Below are 13,304 nucleotides of genomic sequence, written 5' to 3' on the forward strand. Positions count from 1 at the left end.
CAGAAATTGAATGTTTCCTTCAATTGTGAAATGTAAGCAACAAACATTACTCTGAGAAGGGGTCAGGTAGTCTTCACCAGCCTGCAAAGGGGCTTCTGCCAAAAAATACTCTGATGATTATTTCCAATTTATCCCGTAGAGAGCGGGTTTGGACAGAGTTGTTTACACGTCGTCTCTCCCCCATTAGACTGTGAGCTCCTTGAGGGCAAGGGCTGTCCTTTGCCTTTCCTTATATGCATAGCATTTAGCACAATGTCTGATGCCTGGTAGGTGTTTAATAAATACTTACTGAATCTCACTCTTTCATTTTTACAAATGTGGAAACTAAGGCAGAGAGGTGAAGTCACATCTGGAACTTGCACCCCATGTCATCTCACCCCAGAGCCAGCTTGTTCATGCTCGTCAAGTGATTCTTCAGTACTTCAAGGATCTGTTTTTTCATAGGTAGGAACTCTGCTCCCTTCAATATAGTAGCAACACCTCTCCTTTCCTTAGTAGTAGATGTTTGAAAGTTGCTATGGTAGAGAAATTCCTGGGATCATCGGCTTAGAGTTCATCCAAGGCCTAGCTCTAGATTTGACAAATCAGGAAAGTGAGGACAAGAGAAATGAAGCCCATCTGGGGGATGGTCCTTTCCACTACACCAAGGTAAATCCTGTGGGGAATTCAAGCTGAAAGACACAAGAGTCTCTCCTAAATTGCATGATCAGTTTCTGATTTTAAAAGAATATTTTGATTAAAAGATGTGGTCATCCAAAAAGCCCTGGCTTTGAGTCTGAAGACTTGGGTTCAAATCTGACATATATTATCTGTGTGGTCACAGGTAAGTCACAACCTCCCTTGGCCTCAGTTTCCTTATCTAAAAAATGAGGTAATTGGACTAGTCTCTATAGTCATTAACAATTCTAGATCTAGGATCCTAAGCATTTCTTTGTTTAAAACATAAATTGTTATTGGTAGCTTTTGTTTTTACATCACCCACATTCCCCAATGTATCTCTCCCTTCCTCCTCCCAGAAAGCCATCCCTGATTGCAAAGAACTAAGAAAGAGGCTAAAAAATAAAAGCAGTTTAGCAAAATTAACCAACACCTCAGAAAAGTCTGTTACAGTGTTCCATATCTGTAGTCCCCAATCTCATTAAAGAAGGTTGAGAAGTGCTAAGAAATTTGCCAGCAACGCCTCCTAATAATATCTCTTCTTTGGGACCAAGGTTGGTTGGGATAGTTTCATGGCATGCTGTTCCAATTATTTTGATAGTGTTCCTTCCATTTACAGTGTGCGTTTAAACATACATATATATATATATACATACATACATATATGTATACATATGTATGTATGTATGTGTATTTACTTTTTCCTGCTTCCTTTGCCCCAGTTCATGTGGTCCCTATGATTCTCTCTGTGAGTCATCAAGTTCATTTTTTCTTACAATTCAGTTACTCCTTGCAGGCAGGCAGGCAAGAGGGATGGGATGTAGACTGTTGGTCTCGGAGGCAAGAGGACCTGAGTTCAAATCTGGTCTCAGACATTAACTAACTGTGCAATTCTGGGCAAGTTGCTAAATCTTTGTCAGCTTCGGTTACTCCATCTGCAAAATGGAGATAATAGTACCAAGCTCACAGGGGTGTGAGGGACAAATGAGATACATATGTAAGGTGCTTTGTGAACCTTAAAGCATTATACAAATACTTGTTATGATTATGTTAATGTACCAACACCTATTTAGTCATTCCCCAAGCAGTGAGTGGGCGCTAGGGGGCGCCATAGTGCATACAGAGCAGGGCCAGGAGTGGGGAAGTCATCTTCCTAAATTCAAATTTGGCCTCTGACACTTGCTAGCGGTGTGACCCTGGGCACGTCACTTAATCATGTTTGCCTCAGTTTCTTCACGTGTAAAATGAGCTGGAGAAGGAAATGGCAAATCACTCCAGTTTCTTTGCCAAGAAAATCCCAACTGGGATCATGAGGAGTCAAACATGAGGAACACTTACAGCAACATGAAATGAGTATCTTAATGTATTCCTTTTTAACTGAAAGGTTTCATGTGCCTTTTTTAAGGAGAGACTTCTGAAAGGCAGAGAGGAGACTGGGAGTTTTAAGTCAAGTCAATGAGCTTTTTTTTTTTTTTAAGGCAATTGGGGTTAAGTGACTTGCCCAAGGGTCACACAGCTAGTGAGTGTCAAGTGTTTGGTCTGAGGCCATATTTGAACTCAATTCCTCCTGACTACAGGGCCAGTGCTCTATCCATTTTGCCACCTAGCTGCCCCATCAATAAGCTTTTATTAAGCATTTGCTATTTGACAGGCACTGTTCTAACTACTGGAATTACAAACACAAGCGGGAAGAGCTACAGTCTCTGCCCTCAAGGAGGTTACATTCTAATTTGGGAAGACAATATAGAAAAGAAAGCTGAAAAGCTGAGAGGTAAAAAGAGATGAAGGAGTCAGGAAGGCAAGCTTGGTCTTCTTAAAATGAAGGTTCTGGGAGGAACCAGTCAATCAGAGGGCAGGGCTGCAGGGGTGGAGGGTGCCAGGAGTGGAGAGAGCTTTCAAGATGAAGAGGTTTCTATGAGATGGTGAGGAAAGTCCAGAGAGTCAGCAGTGCAGGCTAAAAAATCTGTTTATTGAAGTATTAAGGTCTAAATTAGCTAGTAATGCAAATTTGGTAGGGAAACTACTAATGTACCCTTTCAAAATTTGTACAAGTTTCTCTTTCTCTGTAGACTTTTCTAGTTAGATCTAATCTAAAAATATATTTTAGGGAGTTAAAAAGGGATAAACACAATTATCCTCATTTTACAGATGAAGAAACTGAGGAATAAAAAAGTTGCCGACAAATTCATTCAACAAGAGTCAGTACTCTCTACACTTCAGGGCTTAATTTCCTAGCTAATGTTATCTCTAAGCTAAATTACCAAAATGTTATTTCATTCCCTTATAATTTAAAATGAATAAAAAAGAGAAATCTTTTCATTCCAGAGTCAATTCCCAATTCTGTTTGTACAGTGCCACATGCTATTAAGCGTGTAATTCATTCCTCTTTACGATGATTATTTTTCTCATTGGTCAGCAGTGACCTCAGAATTGCCAAATTCAGTGGACTTTCTTTGGGTCTCCTTCCTGATACTGTATTTTCCCTTGTCATCACAAATGACACATGTTTCGCTGATTCTTCTCCTGCCTATTTATCACCAATTCATCTTCTTTCTGACCTCTCTCTCTTGGAATCCCTGTTTTCCTTCAACACTCAGCTCAAAAGCCTCTTTTGGCTGAAGACCTTTACAGGTCCTATCACCTCCTGCTCCCCCAGATGCTTGTGTCTCCCCCCTATTTGGAACTGGTTTGTATGTTCCTGTATGCTTCTGTGTTGTATCTTGCATTAGAGTCTAAGCTCCTTGAATGCAGATACTATTTTGCCTTCATCATTATGTTTCTAAAAACTATTGCAGTGCCTGGTTTGGCTTAACTAATGCTTGTTGATTGAGTGAAAGATCAGGTCATCTTCATGATTTTCATATCCATCTCCAATCCATTAAGGAGGCTTTCTTCTCAGCCTTCTTCTCTTAGTCTTCTGCCTTATGAGGTCAGTTACTCCCAAAGCTTTGATAACAACCTCTACTAGACGACTCCTAAGTCTTTTTCTCCTGCCTTGACTTCTCTTTTGAGTGCAAAGCCTTTGTCAATACGCTGCTGCCTTCAGAGCACATCAGTTGGAATGTACTACTGACATTTCCGACTCCTGTCCCAAACTGCATTCGCCCCAGTCTTCAATGTTCTATATTTCTGTCCTTTCTTTTATTCTTCCCCATCCTCTACTTCTTCTATCCAGCTGGTTATCAAGCCTTCTTGATTCTCTCCTTTCATTATTTTTACATGTACCAGATACCACACAACCCCCACTCCTCTCTTTCCCAAAGCCACCATCTTTATACAGGTGCCTGTTACCATCCACCCAGATGATTACAATGGCCTCCTCCCAGTTAGTCTTGACTCTGCTGTTTCTAATCCCTCTCCTAAAAGTAATAACACTCCTACACACGTCTACATGTGTGGATATGGTTATCTCATTCTCATGCTCCAAAGCCTCAGTGGCTCACATTTGCCTACTGAATTCAGTGTGATGTTTATCCCCAGTGCCTGGCACATAGTAGAGTTAACAGAATTTTAAATGTAGCCTAGACGGGACCGGTTTCTAACCTATGAAGGGCCAGAGGCAAACAGAGCAGGTCAGAGGCAGGTGTGCCAGGAGTCAAGTAGCAGTTTAATTAACTTCAGAGTGAGGAAGGTGGTTTGCAAACCCTGAAGTCCTCCTAGGGAGGGCTCTCTTTGCTAGGGTATATACATAAAAATTAAAAGGGCTGTACCATGACATAATTATTTTTGAAACAGTTCTTACGGCAATCCCACACGTGTAGGCATTCTAGGTACAATGCAAGTGTTCTTGGTTCTATGAGAACAGTTTTTAAGTTGATCGTCTCAAGTCTTGGGGGTCATGATTACTTAGTGGGGTACAGAACCAGGGTCCTCTGATGGGAATCAGGTTTTGTAATCTCTGATTCACTTCACTTAATGTTCACAAGTATAGGGATGTAAGAATTGTGAGTGTGTCAAAACTTCTTGACTGATCACTTTAAGCTGCAGTATATTTCTGACTCCCAAGCTAGAATCTCCTGGGAAAATGGGAGTTCTAAAATATCCAGATAGTTAATATAATCATTACACATGTCATATCCATTAGTATAAGAATCATAAATCCCATTACAGCAGGGCTTAATAAATGTTTACTGAATTGAATTGAATTGGTGTGGTTGAAAAATCTCTACACCTGGAGTCAGAAGATTCGGGGTTTAAATTCTGCCTCTGCTGCTTATGACTTGTACAGCTAGTCCATCTCTGAGTGTTATTTTCCTCAGCCACAAAATGAGAAGCTTGGACTACCTAACTTGCAAGCCTCCTTCTCATGAAATAAATTTTCCTGGTCCTTTGCCAGTCTTTTGAGATGCTTCAAAAGCTTGTGCCACTTTCCTTTCCTAGCTTTACCTTATATATCTCCCCTCCTCATAATTTAGACTCCATTCAAATTGGTGTACTCTTTGAAAATACCCTCTTCTCTCCTATTTTCAGGTCTTTGCACTGTTTCCTTGACCTAAAATATTTCTTATCTTATTCCTTAGTAAATATTTACTGTGGTTAGAGTGCGTGTGTGTGTGTGTGTGTGTGTGTGTGTGTGTGTGTGTGTGTGTCCTGGGGTGGGGGGAGATCCTTGACCAGGGTGGCCTCTGGAAGAACAAATGGGGAGGCTAGATAACCATTCAGTACCCATACCATAGGGTGAACAGGACAAAGGACAGTCTATTCCTGGAAATCACAGACCCGTTATGCCTTATAGACTGATTTCAGAAGATGTGGTTAAAAAAAAATCAATCTCATCCCCAGTTGGGCTAACTCTTTGGTAATAAGCGTTTCTGGACTTGGGCTTACCTTCAACTGACATCTTGTCACTGACTCATACTCAAAGCCTTGTCTGCGTTGAGACCCAGAGTCACTTCCCTTCTGCACTGAGGAATGGGACTTCAATAGGGTGCCTTGTATAGATGCATGTATCTTCAATGCTAGAAAATGTGGCTCTCTCTGATACACAGGTACATTGGGGAATATCAATTTGCCCATATTAAAGGAATGAAGTCTTTATTGGAGAGTCAAGCATAAGAAGTACAATTTTTAGATCTTAGGCAGCATCAATATTTTGTCCCAGTTCTGAGGCCACACAGAAAGAGAGAGAAAAAAAAATCAATAAAAGAGTGAAATTGAGAACACATGGGTAAAATAATGTTACTTTGAGACTAGATAGGAACTTCTAGCCCAGACTCCTTATTTTATAGTTGAGGAAACTGAGGCCAGGAGATTAGGGGCTTGTTCAGCATCCTGCAGAGATAAGCAAACTTGGCATTGCCATTCATCAACATTTCCAATTACATTGTAATAGCAAGGATGCTAAACGTTGGAATGGAAGACCCTCGAAGACAGGAACCATGTAGCATTTATCTTTGTATGCCTAACAATTAGCCTCACACATAGTAGGTGCATAATAAGGACTTATCAAATTGAAATGAATTAGTAAAATGCTTTCAAGCAAAGCATGAATGACCAGTTGTCAAATGTGTTGTGGAGGGGACATTCTTTGCTCAGGTTGAGGTTAGACTAGATATTCCCTTGGTACCTTTTAGCACTGAGATCTGTGATCTATACTTGAAATCAGTCAATCAATCAATAAACATGTATTAAGCAACAACTATATGCAAGGCATAGATGTTAAGTGCTAGAGATGCAAGAAGAGTCAAAAGACAGTCCTTGCCCTCAAGGACCTTATAATCTAATGGGGGGGACAACATATAAGCCCAATATATACAAAGCGAACTATATACAGAATAAATAGGAAATAATTCACAGAGAGAACTAGGTGGTCCAGTAGATAGAGTGCCAGGCCTGGAGTCAAGAAGACTCATCTTCCTGAGTTCAAATCTGGCCTCAGACACTTACTAGTTGTGTGACCTTGAACAAGTCATTTAACCCTGTTTGCCTCAGTTTCCTCATCTGTAAAAATGAATTGGAGAAGGAAATGGTAAACCACTCCAGGATCTTTGCCAAGAAAACCCCAAATTGGGACATGAGGAGTCAGACACAACTAAACAACAACAACAACCACAGGTATTAAAAGGAATTGAGGAAGGTTTCCAGTGAAAGATGGGATATGGTTGGGATTCACAAGAAGCCAGAGAGATCAGTAGGTGGAGCAGAGGAAGGAGAGCATTCCAGGCATGGGGGACAGTCAGAGACTGGTTTCATTTTATTCTTGGGACATCTCTGTGAGTCATGAATAATGATTTCCATTTATGCAAACTCTACCTGTGTGACCCTGGGCAAGTCACTCCCCTGTTTGCCTCAATTTCCTTCATTTTAAAATGGGGATAATAACAGCTACTGGTTGTTGTGGGGATCAAATGAGATAATATTTGTTTAGTGCTTAACTCATTGCCTGGCACATAGTAGGTGCTTATATAAATGCTTTTTACCTTCCTTCCCCCACTTATGGATTGGGTGACAAAGTACACACCACCTGTGAGTGAGGGAAGCGGGCAGTGCACATGTTTCACAGATGAACAAATTGGCTCAGAAGTCAGCTCAGTTCCTACAGAATACAGGTCCCACCAAGGTCACATCCAGCTTCAGCTGGGCTGAAGTTGGGAATCCTTGTTCCTCAGGGCTGACTGCAGTACTTGACCTGGATTCCCAGACCATCAGGTCTTGCATTCCTTGCCCCTGGCAAAAAAGGCCAAAAAGGTCAAGGCCCCAGGCCAAGTCTGGGGGTGGGAGAGGGAGTGATGCTAAGAGGGGGGACCTGACCTAAGAGTGAGGAATTGCCCCCTGCCTCTCCCCCTTTACTGTACAGCTAGCTGTGGGGAAAGGAGTCACCTGAAAGCTCCAGCTGATGCTGAATCAGGCTTCTTGAGGAGGATGACCGGGCCACACAGCCATGGCCCGTCCCAGACCTGTGCATGCAGACTCCAGACTCCTGTGAGGAGCTCTTTGTGTCCTTCACACAGATAACACTATCTTATGGGGTCTGGGCATCTGCCAGACTCCATCCCATCACGAATATCAGTGTTCTTGTGGTTGCTCAGCGAGCGATTTGGTAAAAACAATACTAAAAATAGCTAGTGTCTGTCTGGCCCTTTAAGGTTTACAACGCATTTTGTATCTGCTATCTCAACGGATTCTCACAACAACCCTGGGAAGTAAGTGCTATTATTATCCTTGTTTTAAGGATGAGGAAACTGAGGCAGAGAGAGGTTGGTTGACTTGCTCAGGGTCACATAGTAAGTGAGCAGCATTTGAACTCAGGACTTCCTGATCCTAAGTCTAGCACCCTCTCTCCCCTGTGCCACCTAGTGCCAAGGTTCCTTAGAATCTGGAGTTTTCACTTGCTAAATTCACTTTGGAGCATTATAAAGGAGAGCATCTTGTAAGTACAGCTAACAGACTTCCTTCCACCATCACACTGTACCTCCCTGTCTCTGTCTCTGTGTGTTTCTCTCCTAAAGCTTAGGTCTGACCAAGTCACACCCCCCACCCCATTAGTTTGAAGTGTTGGAGGCTGAATTTGAACTCACGAAGAGGAGTCATCCTGATTCCAAGCCTGGTACTCTATCCATTGCACTACCCAGCTGCCCCCACTAAATGGCTGATGGCTCCCAATACCAAACTCTACTTGACCATTTAAAATCCTTTACAACCTGGCCTTTATTTACCCTTTCCACGGTTTTTCAACATTACTCCCTTTCACGTCCAGCATAACCAAGCCATACTGGCCTTCTGGTTGTTTTTCACACGAACCGCTTCATCTCAAGTCTTTGTGACTTGGGACTGAGTGTACCCAGGCCTAGAACATTCTCCTTCTTCGCCGGGGCATTATGAGCTTCCTTCACGGGTCCCATAGCAGCCAGTGCCCATTTCAGCATGATCTTTGTGTTTGATAACTATGTCTATACTTGTATTTGTTACTTTAGGCTATATATTTGTATATGCAAGAATACATATTATATATATTTATGTGTATATATATATAAACATATATATATAATGTGTGTATATTTTTCATATATGTGTGTAGGTATGTATAGGTACCTATATGTACGCACACACACACACACACACACACACACCCATAATTGTCTCCCCCAGTAGAATGTATGCTCCAGGTGAGTAAGCATTGGCTCATTCTTTGTATTTGAATTCCAGGGATCCGCATGATTCCTGGATCGGTGGTAAAGTCATACGTGTTCATTGCTCGATTGATTGGATGCTCAGCTCCAGGACCACTTTCTGCCTGGGACCTTCCCTGGTTCTCCTAGCAACTGGTACCTTTCCCCTTAAAGGTTACCTTATATCTGCTTTGCCTATGTTTTGTGCATCCTTCTCTATGTGTGCACTGTCTTCCCCTCTGAAATGCAAGCTTCATGAGGGCAGGGACTGTTTTGCTTTTGTTTTAGTGTCTTCCGTACCTAGCTCAGTGCCTGGCACACAGTAAGGGCCCAATAGGGGCTTGTAGACTGGTATATCTTTTGTCATTACAAAGACTCAGAGTCGAAAGGGCCCCTAGATGACCTTCTAGGTCAACCCACACCTGGCTTCAGATTCTCCTTCCAATTTAGCAACAAGTTGTTGCCCAAAATTTTCTAAAAACGTCCTTTGAGAGGCAGGCCACCCTTTTCTGAGGCTGACCATTCCACTGTGGGATAATTCTAATTGTGAGAAGATTTTCCCTCTCTTCTTCTTTGTAATTCAAACTCATTATTACCAATTCTGCCCTCTGGGGTCATATATAGTAAGTCATCAGGATAGAAGAAAATGTCTAGGAGACACAGATCAAATAATGCAGTAAGAATGGAAGGAATCATGGACATATTTTAGAATTTTGCTGCAAAGAGACTATGTGCTCTCCCTTTCCCCATGCATGGTATAGATTTATGCACACAGTAAGTACCACTTGTTGTCCAAAGTAATTTAGGACAATGTTTAGACATTTATGGGATACTCCAGTGCCCAGCATATATAATTCACTGACGTGTTTCATTGAACAAATTTCTTTTTTGAAGAAAATTAATGTCATTTGATAATTAACATTACTCTGTAATCCATCCTTTTCCCTATTTTGTCAACCCCCACTTCCCCCTTTAGTTAAAGAGACCTCTCAAAGTCAGCACTGAGGACTGGTTGAGGAATGTAGTCATGGCTAGGACCCTGGGCATCAGCTCTTTAACCAGTTTGGAGTGGGCTCTCCCCAGAGACAATTCTCCTGTCCTTATTTCATTAAAGTTAGGGTCTTCAAAGGAAGTAGTCAAACAGGGGAACCTGCTTGAGGTGGTTTTTGTTTTGTTAGCCAAGATTGTCAGAGGCAGCTGGGTCTTATAAAACAACTAGCATTCCTTCAAAGTCAGAGATGGTTATGATCATCCACACCTCACTTAGGTCTTTGGTTACCTTGAGAGGCCCAGGACCCGATGTTTTGGTTCCCGCCAGCCTGACCAGTAAATTGACCATGCTCAGGTCCCTGGCTTTTTAAGATGCCAGCAGGACCCATTTTTTCTAACACTATACACCTCACTCTTATTAAAAACGATATCTTGCCCTGGAGAAAACTACCTTTGTCGCAGATTTACTTGCCACATATTTAATTTCAATGTCCAAGTCTTTCTACTGGACACAGTAGAAGACACAGAGATGGAGAGACACATCCGTCCTCGACATGCCTTCAATCTGCTGTGAAAATCAATTTAGTAAACATTTAATAAGTGTTCATTATGTATAAGGTACATGGTAGGCACTGGAAAGAAAACAATTAAGTAAAAATTATATAAAATCCATGATATAGAAAAGGCATACTTTTTCAGATTTAGCCAATGTAGAAATTTTCACTCCAATCTTTGGCTTTTTTTTTTTTCAGAAGGAATAGGAGATAAGAGGGCAATGGAGGATAGAAATAAGGTAGAAAAAAGTGAAAACAAGGTCACTGAGGCTTTTTTTTTTAATGCAGGGAAAAGAACAGAAGGATGGCTAGAAAGAAGCACAGACATATAGGACAGCTTTGGAAAGAACAGGTAGAACTTACATACTTAAAAAAGAAAGCTGGTTGTACATACTAGAGATAAGCAGTTTCATGTACGATCTTCCTTCTGCTCTGCTGCATATATAGAAATACCCACTTTATTCCGTGTTTAAGTTTGAGATAAAAATAATTTTTGTAAAAGTAATATAAGGCATAATTTGACAAATGTCAAAAGAGTGGAATAAAATTCCATGTGAGTTAAGAGCAAGACACAATCATCAGCTAGGAAAAGTTGAAATACAACTTCATATTTTTATGAGAAAGAAAAAAGTGAAGGTCAATATAAGCTATAAATGAAGGTCTTAAAATAAGGCATAATAACGACTTAACATTTGCATAGCACTTTTTAAGATTTTTAAAAGCTGAATATAATTAGTTACAATTTACAGTCTCTACATTAATTCTCTGGCACATGGGAATTTGTGATTAGCCACTTAGATGATCTGTTTAACAAATGGTATTCTGAAGAGCTGGATACACTTTTAAATCTAATCTGCATTATTAAACACTTTCTCCATCACTTTCTTAAGTCTGATAATCAACAGCGTTCTGTTTTATATGATAAACACATAAACAGTGTTCTGATTTATTGGTATAAATCAAGTCCAAACTCATAGGGTTTGGTTGTTTCTAAGGTATAAATGTTCAGACTGAAAATTTAGCAATCAGCTCACAAGCCTATGAGAGCAGACTCCAGCACGCCTTGGATTCTACCTAACAATCCTTCAGATGACTGAGTCCAACTATCCTGTAAGAGTGATCCTCCTTTTCTCCAGGCTAAGTATCCTCAGGGCCTTTAGTGATTAGAAGGGATGTCTTCCAAGCTACTTTCAGATCTTAAGTTCTATAATTCCAATTACTAAAATAGTCTTCTGTCAGATTACCCATCTTCCTGCCAACAGATGAGTTTGGAAGGAATGACAGAAATTTCCTCTGCCAAATGTAAGTTTAAAAGGCCTGCTTCCCATAGAGGGTGATCAGATTACCCTCTGTTCAGTAAGGATGTTAATAAATGTCTAATATACATTCTAAATAAAAGCAAATGTTAGTTGGGTCGCTCTTCTGGGAATGATTCTCTCTCAATATGATAAAACCATTACTTATTTTTTAACTTTATTTTTATTTTTTTGTCCTCAATACATTTCATAAACGGAACCGGTAGAAATCCCGCTCGACACGCTTTTGAGGGGTTGTTTTAGACAACCTCAACTCGTAGCTTTTATAACATCTGTTCTTGTTCAGCCCTTTCAGTATTGTCTTACTCAGAAAAGATTCTGGAGTGGTTTGTCATTCCTTCTCCAATGCATTTTACAGATGAGGAAACTGAGGCAACCAGGGTTAAGTGACTTGCCCAGAGTCACACAGTTAGGAAGTATCCAAGACTGAATTTGAATTTAGGAAGATGACTCTTCCTGACTCCAGGACCAGCACTCTATCCACATATCCTATATTAGGGGAGTGGTGACCATGGAATGGAGTTTTGCTCTGAGGATCCATAAGGATGGCAAGGTGAATAAGCCAGTCAATGGTTATCCCTTTCCAGAGGCTGTGATTTAATCACTGCTGTCTTGATTTGATTTGTGTCCACATAAAGAAGTGGGGAAGAGGTGGCAAGATGACTGGGTGGGAAATGACGCATGGTGTGGGGCTATCTGCAGTGGGTCAGTTGAGTTTAATCTCCCTCATTCATCAGTCTGGACAGCTCAGCCTCAATGTGAAGTTCCAAAACTTATGATATAAAGGAATGTGGTAAATCCAGAGGGGAATTCTATGCAAAATCCTCTGGGACATTTGATGAAGGATTATGGAATAAGTGGTACCTGAACGGGGCTTAGAAAGAAAGGAGAGATGTCTGTAAATGGAGATGGGTGGGGTGGGAGTCAGGCGGGCATTCTAGGTATGAAGGAGAGAACAAAGCCTACTAGACAGCAGATAACACGATAAGAAGAGTCTCTGGTGAGTAGCCCAGATTGTCTAGAATGTAGAGTTAATAAAGGGAAGTAGGATCGCTGGACCAAGGGACCATCGATTTAGAGCAACCTTAGAGGCCATCAACTCTTCATTTTACAGATAGGGAAACTGAGGCTCAGAGAGGTTGAATGACTTGCTTAGAGTCATACATTTAGTAAGTTTCTAAGGCAGAATTTGAACCCAAGTCTTCCTCTTCACTCCATCTATTAAGCCTGGAAAGGTTGAATTGAGTCAGATTGTATATGCCTTGATTTCCAGGATGAGGGAGAGAGTAGTACAGTGGAAAGAACACTGAATTGGATTCAGAGACCCTGCATTTGATTTCCAGCTTTGGTTCTTACTTCCTGCCTGTGTGGCCTGAAAAGAGTCCCTTCACTTCTCTTTCTCATCTAGGAAGGGATATGGTTGGATCAGATGACTTAGAAGATCTCCTCCAATGCTAAATCTCATGGTCCCCCATGAGTTTATGTTATTTGATAGGTAATAGAAACTCACCAAAGGTTTTTTCAGTAGAAGCTGAATGATACGGTCAGTGCAGGATTTAAAAAAAAAATAATTGGGTCACATGAAGGACAGTTTGGAGAAGGGGTAGACAGGAGGCAGGTCATCTACTTGGGAGGCTACAAGTAGACCCTGAACCAGGATGGGCATAGTAAGGATGGAA

Source organism: Vombatus ursinus, unplaced genomic scaffold (genome assembly GCF_900497805.2).
Source record: "Vombatus ursinus unplaced genomic scaffold, bare-nosed wombat genome assembly UNPS02014810.1, whole genome shotgun sequence".
Lineage (NCBI taxonomy): Eukaryota > Metazoa > Chordata > Mammalia > Diprotodontia > Vombatidae > Vombatus > Vombatus ursinus.